The sequence below is a fragment of the Ahaetulla prasina genome, chromosome 1 (genome assembly GCF_028640845.1).
Source record: "Ahaetulla prasina isolate Xishuangbanna chromosome 1, ASM2864084v1, whole genome shotgun sequence".
NCBI lineage: Eukaryota > Metazoa > Chordata > Lepidosauria > Squamata > Colubridae > Ahaetulla > Ahaetulla prasina.
Genome location: NC_080539.1, coordinates 233286884 through 233307021, shown reverse-complemented (window position 1 = coordinate 233307021; position 20138 = coordinate 233286884). Strand labels below are relative to the sequence as shown.

Sequence of the window (20138 nt, the reverse complement as noted above, 5' to 3'; positions counted from 1 at the left end):
AGTCCTTTCTGTTTAGATAATTTATTTTTGTCAGTCCCATCTGCTTACAAACTAAATTGAACTGCTTTAAACATATTGAACCACATTTTTCATTTCTTTTAAATACGCAAATATGCAAACTGAATTTAGATGATCTATAAGAAAATATATTTTATGTCGTCGTCATTTTCCCCCCTGTTTTCGATAATTGTTTGATTTTTTTGAAAATGCTAGGTGCAATTATCCAGGAATGATTTCTCAGATTAGAAATGAAACAAGGCCAGATATCGCTAATAAATGTGGGTATGTTTTCTATTAAATCCATGAATTCATCAGATGTAGACTTGTAAATGACTCACTAAGGATTGGCAGCCCACTAGCCTTGCATTTATTTTATATTTACTTATTTTATTCAATTTGATGGTGCCTGACTGTAAATAACTCTAGGCATTTATAACCAGCCTGCTGCTTTACTCCCAACCATTTCAAGAACTTTTTTTAGGTCCTACAAGATCACCATGAAAATTAGGGAGATGTTTACCAACACAGATAGTCGTCTTCTTCTTCTTCTTCTTCTTCTTCTTCTTCTTCTTCTTCTTCTTCTTCTTCTTCTTCTTCTTCTTCTTCTTCTTCCTCTTCCTCTTCCTCTTCCTCTTCCTCTTCCTCTTCCTCTTCTTCTTCTTCTTCTTCTTCTTCTTCTTCCCCTTCCCCTTCCCCTTCCCCTTCCCCTTCCCCTTCCCCTTCCCCTTCCCCTTCCTCTCCTCCTCCTCCTCATTGTTACTTTAGTAATTTAAAGTAATTCACTGAAAGAAATTGAAATTTGAACCCTTGAAGGTAATTCCCTGGTACCTAATATTAATAATCGGCAAGGCCAAAAGTATGAGAACTCAAGGCAACTTTCCTTTTTTTCTTTTAATTCCACCACATTGTGTTTCTCTGTACCTTTTAAAACTCTGTTCTCCCCCTTTTTTTGACTTCCTCTTCTTCAGCATTCAGTATTATGGTAAGAGAGGAGCAGAACACTTTTGCCAGAAATCTGCTTGAATCAGCCTTTCTTATCCCTTGTACTCTGGAGGCACTCATGAAATAATTTTCAGGTCTCAGGGAATTCCTATTTATAAAAATCACAAAAAGTACAAAAACTTCACAATATAATAAACTTCTGACCTGTACATTGCGCATTTCACAACAATTACCACAACAGCAAAGTGGCAGGTCAGCAGATGACTCACAGTGTGCAGCAATTCCCACAATTGCTAACCTTGTAGGGGTGTTAAGTTCAAAAAATTGTATTTATTTATTTTTTTCCAATTACAAATTCTTATGGAAGCCCAGTTGAGAAAGGCTGTCATAAAGATTGCTTTTAAGATTGGGAAACGGGCACACATTGTCCAGGTTGTAAAGGTTATTTACTAATTGACTGGTATCTCAGATCTCATTTGAAAGGAAACCTGAATTTAATATAACATTTAGAAAAAAATTGATACTGAATCAAAGTTATTTAGAATCTGGGTGCTGTAGATCACTGATTTGCTGAAAAACAGTGAACTATCTTGATTCAAAATCAGTTATTAAAACCATCATCCTCTTAAAAATATTAAATGAGGACAGGAGAGAGTACCCATTTTTCAGAGAGTTGGAAATATTTATAAAAAGGTAATCCACAGCATCACTGGTTTTTAACAATTTTTAAAAAAATTGTACTTGGAATCTTTTGTTCACACTTTTCATTTTTACAACGTTCTTTTAAAATTACTATTATGAAGAAGTCAGATATTTGTGTTATACTTCAAAAGAACCAGGAGTGTCCATAGGAAGGAAGGAAGGAAGGAAGATTAAAAAAGTCAAGATGGCAGGCACAATTGTGTGACCAAAGCTCTACCTGTTTTATATGTGTTGTGCACCTATTAAAAAGGGTTGGTTGTTGACTGTGGAGTCATGCCCACCATCTTGTAAAGCAATTTAAAACTGACCTTGGAAAGTCATTTAATAATAATATTTTTTAAAATGTATATGCTGCTCACCTTCCAGTGACTCTGGGAGATTTACAGATTGTTTAAAACATTTATATAACAAAGAAAGAACTCTGCAAAACATGAAAACAACACTACCAAAGTAACAAAGGTGGCAGAGAAAACAAACCCAGATGGCTTGGAGATATAAAAGAGCTTTTAAGGGGGGAAGGAAGAAACAAGCTGTTAAGGAGGGATTTGGAGAAGAGATTACACAGTCCAGAAACTGAAGGAAGCATGAGAAAGAAACTCAATTTACTCCACCTTGATTTTGTTTGGTATAAGGTGGGGCAAAGAGAAACTCTATCAAGCTTTCAAGATGTTATTACTATACTCGAAAACAATGAAATAGCATTTCTGGAACCTGTGCAATGTTTCTTGACCTGATGTACTTAAAGGACTGATGTATCCTGACTTACTTTCTCTGTCTCTCTCTCACACATACCCTGAAAAGGATGGCAAACTATTGTGTGACAGCTACTGGAGGTGACTGGTGCCTCCACAATTTCAGTGCAGTTTGCTACTTGCATAGGCTTTCAAAATTGGGGTTTTTGAGAGGTTAGGTCAGGGGTGAAATCAACTTACCTTCCCTACCGGTTCAAAAGTGCACGCGCCACGCACATGCACACATCACATGCGTGCACCGACCCTCTGCGCATGCACAAACCCTTTGCTTGCACAGAGAGTAAAAAACAATGACAACTGGGCAGGTGGGTGGAGTCTCTACCAGTTCTCTGAACCACCGTCTGTCATTGCTACCGGCTTGGCCGAATCGGTCCGAACTGGGAGCATTTCACCCCTGGGTTAGGTTAGGTTGATCATGTTTTAGTCAGAATACTGCTCATGGACTACAACCAATCTGAAAGGAAACACAGATTAAACACATGCATATAGTTATATACACATACATATAGGTATATTAGCTTAAATGTTTCTGCATTGTATTGTGATACATGATAGGGAATGAGAAAGCAAGTGTAGAAATGGCCTTAGAAAGGAAGCATTAGACAACATGTAAAATTCTGATTTTTCTATCATGGTAAATTGGAAATATTATATTCACACTCATCTTATGTGATCTTTTCTGTCTCTTCAGTGTCAATCATGATGTAGATTATGTAAATTATGTCCACTATTGATACTAACAGTAAGTTCATTGACTGTAGTGGCTTGGTGAAATAGAATGAAGGCATGGAACATTGCCAGTGGTTTGATCCATGTGAAAAATCAGAAATAACAAAAATAGATATTAAGCAAAGGATGTTACAATTCATCCAAAATGCAGCAGCACCTGGGGTTCTGGGTACTCCATGGTTCACCCATGTTACACTCCTGCTGCTTGAATTGTATTGGCTTCCATTCAATGTTCTACAAACCACCCAAAGGCAGAACAAGAAGCAATGGATGGAGGCTAATCGAGGTGTGAACCAACCTAGAACTAAGGAGAAATTTCGTGACACTGAGAACAATTAATTAGTGGAATGGCTTGCCTTAAGAAATTGTGGAGGTTTTTAAGAAGAGATTGGACAATTGCTTGTTTGAAATAGGGTCTCCCGCTTGATCAGAGGGTTGGACTAGAAGACATCCAAGATCTCTTTCAACTCTATTATGTCTTAAGGTATTGGATATCACTTGTAAAGTCCTGAATGGTCCAGATTATTTGTAGGACTGCCTCTACCTGAGGGTATCTGACAATCTGGGATTTATATTGTGTATTTATGTGTTTTAAATAAGGCTGTACACCGCCCTGAGTCCTTCGGGAGAAGGGCGGTATAGAAATTTAATAAATAAATAAATTGCACTAGTTCAAACAGGGTGGTGTTTTATGTTCCTTTATTTGAACATTGCCATCTAGTAGGACCTAGGCAATGTGCCTTCTCAGCAGCAGCCCCTGTGCTTTGGAACATTACCACTGAAATCCAGGACTCTCTTGGACTTCTGAAAAGCCATGAAGCTCTGGGTTTTCCCTCAAGTCTTGGGTTGTGTGTGCTGGAGCCATATAAAGGTCTAAAGTTTGGATTTTTTTTGAAAGCCTGAGAACCTTATATGGACTTTTTTGCTGAAAGAACAAGGAAACGAAATGATGATTTATGGATTTGGAGTTTAATAAAGCCATGAATTAAATGGTGGGCTAAAGGGAGGAGCAACAAGATTGTAATTATCTGTTGAAAAGAAGATCCAAAATCATATACTGTATTTCACAATTTTAGTTTTCCTTCCTTCCTTCCTTCCTTCCTTCCTTCCTTCCTTCCTTCCTTCCTTCCTTCCTTCCTTCCTTCCTTCCTTCTTTGATTCAGTGGAAAATATATTAATATATTAAATATATTAAAATATTTTTTTCTTCCAGATGTTTAGAGTAGGTTGTAATTGGGGGCACCAGACATTTCTTTATCACTTTTATGTTTTTAGATTGTTTTAACATTTTGTTATTTCTTCTGAACCTCTTCTAAATAAATAAGGTAAAATAAAAATGGGTCATTTAATCCTGTGTGCGGCTGCTGTGTCATCTTGCGCATTCTCCTGTTGGAAGAAATATCCATCTGGGTTCAGTTCCAAGTGGGGACAAAGACACTGGAAACATGGAGGCTGCTTGGAAAGATGGTTTAATGGTGGTCAGGATCACATGGCTTGAGATCCTGAACAGAAAAGGGCTGAGATCCTGTGTGCTCCCTGGTTTTATGCTTTTTCTGAGCTTTGAACTTTCTGGGGCACAGGAAGAGTATCCTGATTGGTTGTCAGACTCCCAGGTGGTCTAGGGGTCTTAGCTAACATTGTAGGTTGTCCCTCAAGCTTGCCTGAGCCTTGCCATGTGGTAAGTTTCTGTTCTATTGTGTTGCAAATGATGGTCCATTGAGGAAGGTGAGGGGATTGAGTGAGCTTGGCTGAAGCTTTAATGGCCCATTGACAAAGGTGGGGGGGGGAGTCAGGAAGCTGCTTTGTCTTTAAAACATGTTTCTCCATTTCTCATCCAGGGAAATATATTCTGCCTTTTAAATATTTTCTAAAATATTTCATTCTTCTAGGAGGGGGGTGGGTGCTAAATTCCTACACTCCATTGAAATTTGTTATCACCCTAGTGTTCTCATAGATCAAAGCAGATGATTATCTTTATTCCAAACAATTTAGGTCAAAAAATATCAGCCAAAGGTGACAAATATAAGAAAAACCAATAGATCAAAGCTAAGGGCCGTAATAGCTCAGGCTGTTAGAAGCCTGTTATTAGAACACAGCAGCCTGCAATTACTGCAGGTTCAAGCCCTGCCCGAGGTTGACTCAGCCTTCCATCCTTTATAAGGTAGGTAAAATGAGGACCCAGATTGTTGGGGGGGCAATAAGTTGACTTTGTAAAATATACAAATAGAATGAGACTATTGCCTTATACATTGTAAGCCGCCCTGAGTCTTCGGAGAAGGGCGGGATATAAATGTAAATGTAAATAACAAAAAAGAAAGTATAACAAATGAGATATTGAAAGGAGAGAGAAATTAAAAGAAAGGGAAAGAAAGGGAAGGAAAGGAAAGGAAATCAAAAGGAAAGGGAAAGGAGAAGGAAAGGAAAGGAGAGGGAAAAAAGAAACAAGAAAAGAAAAAACCTTGCCTAAAATCTTGGAGAGTCAAGAGCTGATTGAGCTAGATGGACTAACGGTCTGATAAACAAGCTTCCCATGTATCTAAACACAATGTGGGAAATATAGAGGTATGAACATAGGACATGGCTGTCTGTGAGAGTTGGCAGGAAAGGAGCAGAAAACAAAAGGAGATGAGGGCAGGCTAATAGTCAGAGGACTGCCAGATTTATGTACAATAGAAGCTCTCTTTAAAATTAAGCATTGCATTGAAGAAGAAAAGAAATCCACCAAAATTCTTAAGAGGGCATTGAAGCTCAATAGATTAACCCCCCTCCCATTTTAAAATAGATTTGCATACATCAGCCCTAAGCTGCAATAGGATTAAGGTTACCTAGGCGTCTGAGGCTCGGAATTTTAGAAAGGACAGAGACTAGGTTCACACATCACACTAAACCTTGGTTTGCTTAAACACAGTTCCAAAGGCCACCAATAGGCACTCACAGATAAACCATGTTAACACACCATTCAAAATAGACAATAAAAAACCTAGGAAGTAAATAAGGTATATTCCCTTTAACAGTCCACATTCAAGTAAGCAGGGATCAGACCAGACAATCAGGCAGAAAATAATATTTTGATCAAGGAATCACAAAATAATATTTTGATCAAGGTGGAAACTATATCCTCATAAAAATTGGCAGAGCAAGCTGCTACATATAAATAGGCAGCAAACTCCATACTTTATTTTATTTATTTATTTATTTATTTATTTGTCATAACAATATAACAATATATATATACAAGCGTTGCATAAAGGGTTATATAATATATGACATATATATGAGGAGAAACGAGGTACTAAAAACATATATATACATAGGGGAAGAAACAGTAGGACAGGAACGGTAGGCACGTTTGTGCTCTTTTGCATGCCCCTTAGAGTCCTCTTAGGAAAGTGGTGAGGTCAACCGTGGACAGTTTTTGAGTAAAGCCTTTGGGGTTATGAGAAGAAACCACAGAGTCAGGTAATGCATTCCAAGTATATACAATTCTGTTACAGAAATCGTGTTTTCTGCAATCTAAACTGGAGCGGTTGACATTGAGTTTAAATCTGTTGGTAGCTCTTGTGATATTGTTATTGAAACTAAAAAAGTCATTGACAGGAAGGACATTACAACGGATGATTCTATATGCTAAACCCAGATCTTGTCGAAGGCGACGAAGTTCCAAGTTTTCTAGACCCAAGATATCAAGTCTGGTGGAATAAGGTACTCATGCTGATTATTACCTAGTTGGGTAAGGAAACATCTGCAAGCAAATAATCCATCATCCCTCATCTCCTTCAGAGTCCATCAAGAAGTTCACAGTTCAACCCTGAGCCACAGATATTCTCTACTATTGAAACCTGGTTTGTTGTTTAGATGCATTTGGATGCGTCTGCATAATATAGGAAGCCATAAACTATATTTTACAGCTTTACAAATGTGACAGGCTAGGCCCAAATCAAACCAATCACATTATATCGGAATATGATTTGTGAATCCAGCCAATACAAGTAGTTGTTGACTTATGACTGTAAATGAACCTAATAAATATGGTCATAAATTGTCACCACATGATTGGACCCATTTTTATGACCTTTTTTGTGGCAGTTGTTAAGTGAAAGCTGCAATTGTTAAATGAACCCATGTTTGCTATGGACTGATTTTTACCAGAAACCAGAAATAAAAGCCACTCTCTGGCAAAAATGTTGTTAGTTGTGGATGTGTGATTGCAGGGTGCTACAAATGACCATAAATCTTGGCTGGTTACCAAGCACGCAAAATGTGGTCACAATGACAATTGGAGGGGACCTGATGACAGAACTTCAAAACCGGGGCATAACTAGCTTTTGGGACATGGGGCGTACCTTCAAGTGGTTCCTAAAGCACTGTTCATAAAGCAAAAACCACTGCAGCAGACAGCTCAATACCTGGAGTACAATTGCGATTCATCCACAATGGGCAAGGGGACTGAAGTTAGCAGCAACACTTTTAAGACAGAGAAAAATTACTCCATGTCCTTTCCCTTCTCCCTGTTTCAATCCCATAACTGAAGTTTGTGTTTGTTTCTTCTTTGAACAGCCAAGGAAGCAGATTCAGTCTGGAGTCAGCCTCAGAATCCTGCAAAGTCTAAGATAGGAGCAAGCCAAAATTTTCCTCCCTCACAAGGGTAGAAACAGGATCACGAATGTCACTTTGCCTGTGACATAATGTGATGACTGTATACAGGTAATCCTTGATTTACTATCACAATTGAGCCCAAAATTTCTGTCACTAAGCGAGATAGTTGTTAAGTAAGCTTGGTGCCATTTTACAACTTTGCTTGTCACCGTTGTTAAGTGAATCACCACAGTTGTTAAGTTAGTAACACAGTCGTAAAGTGAATCTGATCCCTCCCATTGACTTTGCTTGTCAGAAGTTTGCAAAAGCTGATCACATGACCCTAGGACACTGCAGCTATTGTAGAGATGAACCAGTTGCTAAGCATCTGAATTTAGGTCCCACGATTGACCCTGGTAATGCTACAATGCCTGTAAGTGGTCATAAATCACATTTTTTCAGTGCCATTGCAACTTTGAATGGTCACTAAAGGAATGATTGAGTCAAGGACTACCTGCAATTTGATCCTAGTTCTGCTGCTGAAGTATAGAATAACCAGACTTGCTGGATCTTTTTCGCTCTAAAGAGTGACTACAGGATCAGCCTGGGTCTTCTGGTTTTATTCACTGTCAAGTGCCCTTCGGACAATAATTTGTCATACCAAGGATGCTACGGACATCCTTGGTATAAGAAGTCATCCTTAACTGACTTCTAATCACGCTAAAAGAATGCAAATGTCCAGCTTTCTGCAAGGAGTATAAATCCTTCCATTCCTCACCATTCAGTCAGAGCAGAAGAAGCTTCTTGGATGAGAAATGAAACATCTTAAAAAAAAATAATAATCCAGAAAGATCAATTGTCTCTTGAAAAAGCACCTTTGGGACAACCATGACCTGGATGACTGAGAATCTCCATAGGCATTCTTTCTGCAAAGTTCTTTCTGAACTCAATCAGCTTTCGTTCAGCTTACTCTCAGCAGCAAAAGAAAATGTGGTTGGGGATAGGACCAAGTTAACCTTTCCATGTTTAACTAGAAGCTGACTTAATAATAATTAAGGAAAGAAAAAAAGGCATCTGTCCTTTTCTTTAGACCGAGGTGACTTGAGAAAAAGAAAGGCAGGGTTGGATCAATGCATAATAAAAAGTTGACATTCTGTTTATTGTCTGAATTGCAGTGTTCTAAGATGGACACGCAGTGCAGTGCGTACTTTATGGGCTGTTTGTGTATTGTGCCAAATTGGAGGTAGCAACCCACATAAGGATCTAACCTATTAGAGAAGAGGAAAATGACTATTATAGTACTTTCTCCTCTTCGTTTCCTCTACAGTAATGCCCTTACACCTTTTTTTCCTTTCCTTCCTTCCTTCCTTTCTCTTCCAGGCTTTTTGTGGCATCCTAAACAGAGGGATATTGAAGGGAGCTGATGCGGCTTTGATCCTTAGGTTTGTTGTCAAAGCGCTTGGAAATGAAGAGAGTGTTGGCTACAATTGACTGTGACAATTAGGAGATGATCAGAGCTCTAGAGTGGAACACTTAAAGGGTAATTTACATGTCAGTTTGTCGGAAAAAAAAAAGATATTCAGCTAAGATTCTCCCCCTTTCAATGCCTTGTAAACTGCAATTTGTGTTCTGGTTAAAAAAAAAGAAAGAAAAACTCTGGCAGAGGAGTTAGGATAGACATTTCCATTTGAAAAGAGGCAATCATAAGGCCACTGCTGAGCCTATTGTCCACTAAAACTGCTGATTTGCAACCAGAGAGGGAACAGTAGAACCTCCCCTTGTCCAAGGTAACTCTCCTTTCCCCTGTTTTGCTGGCTTTTGAAATGTTGAAAGGGTTTCTTGCACCTCCAATCCCTCCTTTACAGTCATTACAACCTAGTTCCCAGACTTGAGGGTCCTTTATCCTAGAAGGACACCATCAACAGCTACATAGCAATGAAGCAAGCAGGAGGAAAATTGAAAAGGCTACTTTTCTCAAACAGACATTCTTACCCTCCTGGACTGTCTCTGCTGTCTCTCTTCTATTATTTTCTGCATTTCCCCCCCCCATCACAACTGCATTGTTTCTGTCCTTGCCCTCCCCCAGTTTCCCCCTGTACCTCTTTACATTTCATTTCTATGCAGGCATTCTTGGGGAAGGTTCAGATCTTTTCTATGTTTAACCTCACGTGCCATTCCTCTCTGCCATTCCAGGGAGGAACCTGCTGTTACTTAACTGGCATTGCTGCTGCTCCCATCATAGATGGCCATCAAACCTCCCAGCTGCAGTAACAACGTATGTGGCAACTTAGAAAGGTGATTGATTATTTTTAAAATAAATTAAGTGTTCTGGGAGTCCCTCCCTCCCTCCCTTTCTTCCTATCTCTTCCTCTTCCCTTTCCCTTCTTTCCTTCCTTCCTTCCTTCCTTCCTTCCTTCCTTCCTTCTTTCTTTCTTTCTTTCTTTCTTTCTTTCTTTCTTTCTTTCTTTCTTTCTTTGTTTCTCCACTTCTATTATTTTTACAAGCAGCTCAAGGCATCGAACATATCCAACACAATTTCGTCCTCCTACCTTCTCCACAACAACAACCCTATGAGGTAGGTTGGCCTGAGAGAGAGAGAGATTGGCCCAAAGTCATCCAGCTGGCTTTCATGCCTAAGGCCATCTCCTAGAACTCACCATCTCCTGCTTTCTAGCCTGGTGCCTTAACTGCTAGACCAAACTGATGCTCAGTGTGAAAGCTGCTAATGTTAAAATGGCATAGCAATAACATCTCTAAACCCTAGGAGGAAAAAATACTGGAATATAGGGAGCTGACATAAGGAGTTCTACTGCGGTGTTCTGAAATGATCCATTTTTGCTTAATCCCAGTTTCAACCAGCTAATAAAAGAAGCCCTTGAATCTCTGATTGCCATGCATGCTATTTTTTGTGGAGGGCTGGGTTTGTTTGGCAGAAGCGTTTTTGTTTCCTTACGGGTTTTACTCAATTTACCAGTCTAGTCTGCAGCTTGGTGGCTTCTCAGAAATGCCACCCAGGCCTGACCCTACCTAGCCTCTGAGTCTGATAAGGTGCATCAGATGCTGCAACCAGCTGAGAAAAATCACCATTTACTACATGGAGTTTTATTAACCGTATTTTACTAGACAAGATAAAATTAGTTGGGTGCACGCAGAGATGGGCTACCCATCAAAATAATTAGGTTCATATAACATGGTAAGACAGAAAATCGGACACATATTTTGTCTTTGTACAATATGGTGAAGGAGGTAATTATGATTAACTCTTGAGATCATCCAATTCTGGGGATGGCAAAAAGTAATCTTGGGATAGTTTTCATGCATAATACCTGCTCCATCACTGAGCTATTGTATATCATAGGCTTTCCATCCTACACAAGATTGAGATGAGGTTTTTTTTATTGAAGTTGTTGCTGCTGCTACTGCATTACCAGCAACCATTATCCTATTATTTCAAATGAGATGCACAGCATTTAAAAATCCCAAGGAATTAAAAAGGAAACTGAAAAGAGTTGGACGCTTCCTGCATGGTGGGACATCCCAGCAGGAAAATAGTTGACTTGACCCATGATAAGATGGTTTAGGGAAGCGAGGTCCGTGAATGAATGCTACTCTCTTTCCACTACTGAGTAACCCTCAGTTGCCACAACTGGGCTAAGAGGAAGTAAATAGAGGAGATTGCATGTATAGTGTGTGTAATGTATTACTGTAAGTTTTGGCGGGAGTTTTAGGCGGGAAATATCTCGTCTCTGATTGGATGCAGCCTCAGGCTGAAGTGTATATAAGGAGAGGTTTTTCTCCAGAGTTTTGCTGGGTCACCCGTTATTAAAGAGCTGTTGTCACTAACCTGGTCTCCTGCCTCGTCAATACCCAAACATAACATTGGCGACGAAGGTGGGATTTTGAGGCAGAGTACCAGAACAGAGCTGAACTCACTACGAGAATCAAACCCAGCAAGGTGATGGCGAATGCAGCGATGACCGGCTACGCGCCACCTGCTCCGTTTGACCCGGCCCAGGAGAAATGGGGAATCTATATGACCCGTTTCGAAAGTTTCCTGGAGGCAAACGAGCTACAGGAGTCTCCGACAACCGCAAACGGGCTTACTTCATAAGCCACTGTGGGTCCGCAGTCATCGCCGTCGCAGAAGCCCTGGCGAGCCAACACCGCTACACTCCGTGTCGTGGCAGACCCTTCAGACCCTCCTGAAGAATCACTACGCACCAGCCCGTCCAAATCGTTCGGTGTGCGAGTTTGGGGGCGCAGGCAACAAGAAGGCGAGTCTATCAGCGACTACATGGCAGCCCTGAGACAAGCCTCCAAGCATTGCAGTACCGCGATCTGGACGAAGAGCTGCTGGAACAACTTATACGGGGTCAGAGACATCCGTTTGAGGAGACGGTTGCTAGCCAAGAGCAACCTGACATTGGCAAACGCTCTGGGCGAAGCCAGAGCCCATGAGATGTCCAACCATGCAGCAGACACCTTACAAAGCGACTCACGCCGATGGCGGGCGCAAAGCGAGCACAGTCCACCACGAAGAAACCTATCGTGAGTCAACCAGCGAAGAGGAGGAAGAAGTCCACTACACCGGAAAATCGACAAGGAAGACCCGGAGGAATGCGGAAGTTGCGGGCGACATCAGCGCCAAAGATGTAAGTTCAGGGCGCCATTTGCGGCGGTGTGAAAGGAAGGGCACCTGGCTCAAGTCTGCCGAGCACCCCAACCTTCCGCCGAAAATTCAAATCGGCCAATCAGAGCGGCTCTGAGTCAGAGATGCAAACCCCACATTCCGAAATTTCAAACCAGCCAATCAGGCGCGAGATCGGCAAGGCGACCGCGATTGGCCAGGAAAGAAAGAGCGAAGTCAAACCGAATGACTGTTACCATAGACCACGCAGCTACCCGCATCGAAGAAAAGATCTTCACAAAACCGACAATTGAAGGCGTACCGTGCCGACTGGAAGTAGACACAGGATCAGCTATCACAATCATGTCCTGGGACACTTTTGTGAAAGCCTTGCCGCACATCGCAAAGCGCAAGCTACAGAAACAACGGCTCCGGGTGCAGGATTACCAGGGCAACCGCATCCCTGTTCGAGGACAACGACCGTCGAGGTCGTCTGGACATACGAAAAGACCCTGCCCATCACGTTAGTCGAGGAACCTTGCCAAGCTTGCTGGGGCTAGACTGGTTCCGGGCGTTGGGAATGGGGTGACTGGCGTCCACGGACGGATGCAACCTGCAAAACGCCCTAATGGAGGAATTCAGAGGTATTCGAGGACCGTTTAGGCAAGTACAAGGGACCCCTATCTCCTTCAATTTAGACCCCCAAATAGCTCCCATTAGGTTAAAGGCAAGGAGGGTTCCTTTTGCACTCAAACCTAAAATCGACAAAGAGTTAGATAAATTAGTCAGCCAGGGGATACTAGTGCCAGTTGACCATGCCAAATGGGAGACGCCAATCGTCACCCTATAAAACCAGACGGGTCCATAAGAATTTGCGCTGATTACAAGGCTACCTTGAACAAAGCATTGCAAAAGCGCCCACCCAGTTCCAGTAGTGCAACACTTATTGCACTCACTAGGGCACGGACAAGTTTTCGCCAAATTAGACTTGGCACAAGCGTACCAACAGCTACCCGTAGATGCTAGCACAGCTGAAGCCCAGACCATTGTAACGCACCGGGTGCCTTTAAGTGCACCCGGTTACAGTTTGGGGTGAGTGTGGCCCTGGGCTATTCAAAATTTGATGGAGCGACTCCTACAAGGGTTACCGGAGTCGTGCCTATTCGATGATGTGTTGGTATCAGGGAAGATTTAAGAGAACTGGGAAGCGATTAAGGAAAGTTTTGGCCATTTTAGGTCGGCAGGATTAAAAGTCAAAGCAAGCAAGTGTCAGATAGGGGTCGAATCTGTTGAATTTTGGGCTATAGAATAGACAAAAGGATTCACCCACTGAGAGCAAAGTCAAGGCGTAAAAGAGAGCCCCAGCACCCAAAAACAAGACAGAACTGCAGGCTTTCCTGGGTCTGGTAAACTTTTACGTCGTGTTTTTAAAAGACAAGGCAACCGTTGCTGAACCGTTGCATAAATTGCTTGGAAAAACACTGTTTGGTCGTGGGGAAGTCAGAGAATAGGGCATTTGAGGCAGTAAAAGTTTGCTATCAAGCGATAGCCTGTTAATACAATACAACAACAGACTGCCGTTAGTATTGGTTTGTGATGCATCCCCTATGGAGTAGGAGCTGTACTTAGCCACAGACTCCCAAAGCGGCACTGAAGCCCCTATAGCGTTCTATTCACGAACGATGTCCCGGCTGAGAGGAATTACAGCCAGCTAGATAGGAGGCTCTCGCAATAGTGTCAGGGTGAAAAAATTTCACGAATACGTTTTGGGCGAGACTTTGAAATTATCACTGACCACAGACCGCTATTGGGGTTACTGGCTGGCGACCGCCCAACGCCAGTAGCACTCTCACCTAGACTGACCAGATGGACTATTTTTTGGCCGCATACTCCTACAAACTGCAGCATCGGCCTGGAAAGGAGCTGGGGCATGCGGACGCATTGAGCAGATGCCCATTGCCGGGAAATCGAGGACCCCACCCGGGCACCCCGTTCTACTAATTGACTCTTTGGACTCTGGCCAGTCACATCGCAGGAAGTGGCTCGGGCCTCCTACCGGGACGTTGTTTTAAGAACTGTAATCGGTTGGGTTCAAGGGATGGCCCGCTGCCGGGCGAACGCTTTAGAATTTGTAAAGAAAAAGGGAATTGTCTGTGCAAGGGGTGCCTGCTCTGGGGGATAGGGTGGTAGTTCCAGAGAAGCTGAGGAAAAAGTCCTGGAACTCCTGCATGAGGGTCACCCAGGAATTGTGAGGATGAAGGGCTAGCCAGGAGCTATGTCTGGTGGCCCCTAATGGACAGGAAATCAGTGACAGGGTTGGCGATGCCAAGTATGTCAGGAATCCAGACCACTACCACCCACGGCCCCAGTGTTGGAGTGGGAGAAACCCCAAGGCCCTTGGTCCGGCATACACATTGATTTTGCCGGCCCCTTCCACGGCCAAACATTTCTAATTGTGGTGGATGCATTCTCCAAATGGCTGGAGATCATCCTAATGAAATCCACAACCGCGGGAGCTGTCATCTCAGCACTAAAACACCTTTTCGCCACTGCAGACTGCGGACACCCTCGTGTCCGATAACGCCCACAGTTCACCGCAGCATTATTTGAAGGGTACCTGGCTGAAGAGGGCATCCGACATGCCTCTCAGCGCCGTTCCACCCTCGTCGAGCGGCCTTGCTGAACGCTTTGTTCGGTGCGAAGAAGCGCTATCACGAAGCGGCCCGGCGATTGGCAGGCACAAATCGACGATTCCTAACCGTCCAACACAGGACCCCTGTGTGGCCACCGGCCGCAGCCCAGCCGAGCTATTAATGGGCGGAAGCTACGGTGCCCGCTAGACCGGCTACACCGAACTACGTACAGGACGGGTTCAAAACAAAACCAGATAGAATCCGAGAGTTAAACATAGGAGACTCAGTGTGGGCACATAATTACAGCGGCGGCCCAAACTGGAAGAGGGGATAGTCATAGACAAAGCGGGCCCCAAATCTTATCTAGTGGAACTAGGCGATGGCAGAGTTTGGAGGCGCCACATAGATCAATTAAGAAACAGATTGAGCGATAAGGCAGAATTAGGCGAGACCAGCCCTGACTATGATTTAATTAACCCCACAGCTGACTGGAGCCGAGAACAAACAGAAAGCGTAAGCAAAGAACCAAACAGAGACTTATCTGAGTCAGGCGAGGTCCAGCGACACCCTCCGGTCCCTCTAGAGGACAGCAGGTCCGAGCCGGCGAATAATCCAGGGCGGATGGCGGGAGGAGGAGCTCAGAGGAACGAAAAGTCCCTCCGCAAGCTCGACTCAACTCCAGAAAGTGAACTGCGCAGGTCCGGGAGAGTCAGGAGGCCCACGTACCTGCAGGACTACGTGAGAAGTAATATGCAAATATTGGCAAAGTGCCTTCTGGGAGGGAAGGAGTGTAATGTATTACTGTAAGTTTTGGCGGGAGTTTTAGGCGGGAAATATCTCGTCTCTGATTGGATGCAGCCTCAGGCTGAAGTGTATATAAGGAGAGGTTTTTCTCCAGAGTTTTGCTGGGTCACCCGTTATTAAAGAGCTGTTGTCACTAACCTGGTCTCCTGCCTCGTCAATACCCAAACATAACAGTGTGCTCTCCCCTAAGCCCAATTCTTCCACAGTATTTTATAATGTGAGATACAATATACTCTTACACTCTAAAAGAGATAATTATTGTATTATGGAGGACATCCTCTGAAGAGCGAGTTCTGAAGGATGCTATTTGGGGGATGGAATTGACTTCAGGTGTATAACCTCCAAATCCAAATCTTTCCCTTTGTAGGAAACCCATTTACTCCAACAAAAATCTGGCTAAAACACAGGGGCTACAGTATGTTCCCATAGAAGAAAAATATTTGTAGCTCAAAGTTGAAATGAGAAGTCGTTGCTGCTCTGTGAGCTTAGTGGTTTTCTTACAGATGTTTCATTATCCAACTAGGTAACATCAGTTGGTAGAGTATGTTCCCTTCCAAACAAAGTAGCCTAACAAAAATTTGCATACAGAAACAAGCTACACACACACAGTACAGCTTGCTTGCTGAAACAACTTGTTTCAATTAAATAAGAATATAGGAAGTAATATCCAGATGGATGGGATGTATCCACTTGGATACCTCTTGATATCTATTGGTGGTTTCTGAACCAGAACAAGGAGGGATGGGAGATACAGAGGGATGACAAAAGGAGTATGGATTTCCCCAGTGGGGAAGTCCAATTTTTTTTACTACCGGTTCTATGGGTTTGGCTTTGTGGGCGTGGTGTGGCTTGGTAGGCGTGGCAGGGGAAGGATACTGCAAAATCTCCATTCCCACCCCACTCCTGGGGGAAGGATATTGCAAAATCCCCATTCCATCCCCACTCCTGGGGCCAGCCAGAGATGGTATTTGCCAGTTCTCCAAACTACACAAAAATTCCGCTACTGGTTCTTTGAACTACTCAAAATTTCCACTACCGGTTCTCCAGAACCTATCAGAACCTGCTGGATTTCACTCCTGGATTTCCCCCTTTTTTTGCTTGACCTTCTCCCCACAAATGTCAGTGTCATTATGCATGAAGTACATAACAAGAAGCAGAAAAGAGGCTGATATTTATATTCTGCATGTCTGTGTGTGTCTCTGTGTGTGAAATAATATGTTCCTTCCTACTAAATGAAATACAGGTTCCAGAGATCTTGGTACTTGTGGGAAAAGAAACACTTTTTAGTTCTCAAAATGTCCACCCAGGATATAAACCAGAGAATCTGGAAGATTTTTCCAACCAGATAAGCTTGTATGGAATAAACTTCAAATGGCTTAAATCTAAACTCTAAATATGTATGGGTATATGTGTGCATCTATACATACACAGGGGGGCTCCTTGGTGCTCTCTGAGCTTGGTTTTTTTCTTGCAGGTGTTTCATTACCCAAATTAGCACTGATGATGTTACCTAGTTAGGATAATGAAATGTCTGTAAGAAAACAAGCAAGCTAGAGCAGGGGTCTCCAACCTTGGTCCCTTTAAGACTTGTGGACTTCAACTCCCAGAGTCCCTCACAAGTCTTAAAGGGACCAAGGTTGGAGACCCCTGAGCTAGAGAGCACCAAGGACCCTTCGTATTAACCCTGAGCTACAAATATTCTCCTTATTGATACATATACATACATACATCTACACAGGCAAACGTATTTCTGCACTGCTCTATACCTTGGTGGAATTTCTATTCTATGAAGATGTTAATTTCAGCTCTGATATTAAGATTTCTTTCATTGCGTTTCAACTTTTTTTTTTTTTAATACAAACCTTCTCCTTTATGGCCATGTCAGAAAATAAAAGAGAAAGAGAGAAAAGGTTGCAAAAAAAGCACCAGCAGGCAAGAGCAAACAGTATAATGAGGTAGGGAGTATGGGATAGCTTTTGGCTTAAACAGTGTCTGCAGAATCAAGGCAAACTAGATGTGTATCAAAAATCAGCCACAGTAGGAGGTATTCGTCTCCCAGGTAATGGCTAAATGACAAGCAGATGAGCCGCCATCATATTGATTTAAGCATTTTGTTCCAGCCAGCCACAATTAACTTTGATTTGTTTTTACTTTCCTCTTACAGGTTTGCATTTAAAGCACTCTGAGAGCACTAATTGTATAACATTTTACAAACTGCACATTCTCTTTCTGGAGAGGTAATGAATGGATGGAAAAGGCTGGAATTTATTTGACATTCTAGGCAGGAGCTTTTTCTGAGCACTTCTTGCTCTGTGTGAAATTAGGAGGGAAGGTGAGCGGATAAACAGAGTGCCTTAGGAAAGAAAAAGACAAACTGTTAAAAAATAAACCTTTTAAGGTAATTTATCTGCTGTCTTTGGGAAAAATGCGTTGTCCCTAGCTTAAAGTATGAAGGCCTAGCTTAAAATATGAAGGCCTAGCTTAAAGTATGGGCCTAGCTTAAAATATGAAGGCCTAGCTTAAAATATGAAGGCTTAGCTTAAAGTATGGAGGCCGGGTTTTGAAATCTCAAATGAATGGCAACTAAAATTATTGAAGATAAATAGCAGAAAAGTCCATAAAGTATGGACTAGTGGTGACCATAGCTTTCTTCAATGACCATCTTCCCTTGCCATTTACCAGAGAAGAATCCTCTGTGATCAATATTTTGATGAGAATTTGTAGATGGGTGGCACATTTTACTTGACGCTATATGGGTGAGCATAACATTATTTGCAAGTACCCACAGGCTGGGTTAATACATGCTAAGGTAAAATTTAGTGTGTTTGATTTGGACTTCGTATGTTATAAACCATAGTATTTTATATAAAACCAGCCATTCATGATTTTTATCAATTACCGCAGTTTTTAAAAGAAGTTTGCCTTAGTAGCATGACACGGTAGGAGGAAAGCTGTGGCTATCTATGATAGCCACATTTTTGTTTTGAAATTAAGTCATGGAGGACTAGTTGATGGATCATTAGTTTAATCGATCCAAAGCCCATGTGGCTGGTGTATGGTGGGATTCCTGGAGAGAAGAGGATTATGGGAGGCTAAGTAAACTTAACATGCAACTTTATTCAGAGCCAATCAGAATTTATCTTGTTGAGTTTTTGGAAGTTTGGTATTGCATGAATTGAATAACTTCCTCTGGTTCTAGCCAGCCTTTGCTTCCTTCAATTAGTATGCAAACTCTTGGAAAAACTGAATCAATGGCAGCCACAAATAATATATTTTTGTCAAAGTCAACCAAAAGTTATGGCCCTCTGAACTTATCTGTTGAATTCAGTAGGACTTCCCCATGATTCACTTTCCTGGGAATGTGGCCTCACTGAATTAATTTGCCTTAGTAACTAAATTCTAAAAATCCTTAAAAAAACAGTTATAGGCCTAAATTATTATGTCTTAAGGTAGTGACCTATTTATTATAGGGCAAGGTTTTTAAAAACAACACTTTCGCTTGGAGATGTCTTAAATGAACTGAGAAGCACAATATTGAAATTCTGTCCACAGAATAGCAAGGTCATTCATAAGACCTGCCCTCAAAGTTTTAGAAGACAAAGTATCTTCTGTAAACTTGTTTCATTTCTCACTGCCCACTTCCTGCTTTTAGCACTGATTTCCCACATTTATTTATTTTTCTACCATTTTTTCCCACAATCGTAGTCCACTCAGATCCATTTTAACAATGACTTCATCGCCTTAAGAACACCTCTTTTCTCCTTGGTGAACGGCAAACCTAACTTCATCGCATTTGGTAATAATAAATGCTTAATGCCTCGGCATTTTCCTCCTTTACTGTACAGTTTCCATTCTAGATTGGGGATGGCATTACAAGAGAAGAAAGGCTGTGGCAGAGTTGGAAGCTGTCTAATTTAAATAGAGTAGGGAATATCCATGAGCTACTTACAGCCTTGGAAGCAGGGGAGGGAAAAAAAAACCTTAGAAAGTCTATCATCCCATTTACCACGTGCCATAGTCTCTCCTTAATATGGAAACTGAAACAGAACTTGAGAAAATATTCCAATCTTCTAACCAGTATCCAGCTGGGATTGGCAGCAGAAAAACCAAGATTGGAAATGGCAAAGCCCTATGAGGAAAGTCTGTTCTTGTTATACTTCCAACAGGGACTAGAAGCTGGAGAGCTAAACATCTTAGCACACAACCTGTTCTTGCTAAGTTTCCATCCCATAGCAGGCTTAGGTCCAAATCCTCATATATTGTAAAAAAAGGGGTGAAGAGGAGATCACAGTTCTCTTGAGGCCTGCAAATTGTGAAACAATAGTTTAACTCTTAGAAGTGCATAAGGATATTCTCAACACTGACCATTTTACC

General features: G+C 42.0%; 1 long non-coding RNA gene across 1 annotated transcript in view; it reads left to right on the top strand.

Annotated features, from left to right (window-relative positions):
- The window catches only part of LOC131203320 (uncharacterized), a 63928-nt gene that overhangs the window by 20772 nt on the left and 23018 nt on the right, over window positions 1–20138 (top strand). Inside the window, exons 2-4 of the long non-coding RNA XR_009156345.1 lie at window positions 7683–7829; window positions 9081–9240; window positions 9894–9995. This is a non-coding gene — a long non-coding RNA (uncharacterized LOC131203320). The remainder of the gene's footprint in view (window positions 1–7682; window positions 7830–9080; window positions 9241–9893; window positions 9996–20138) is intronic.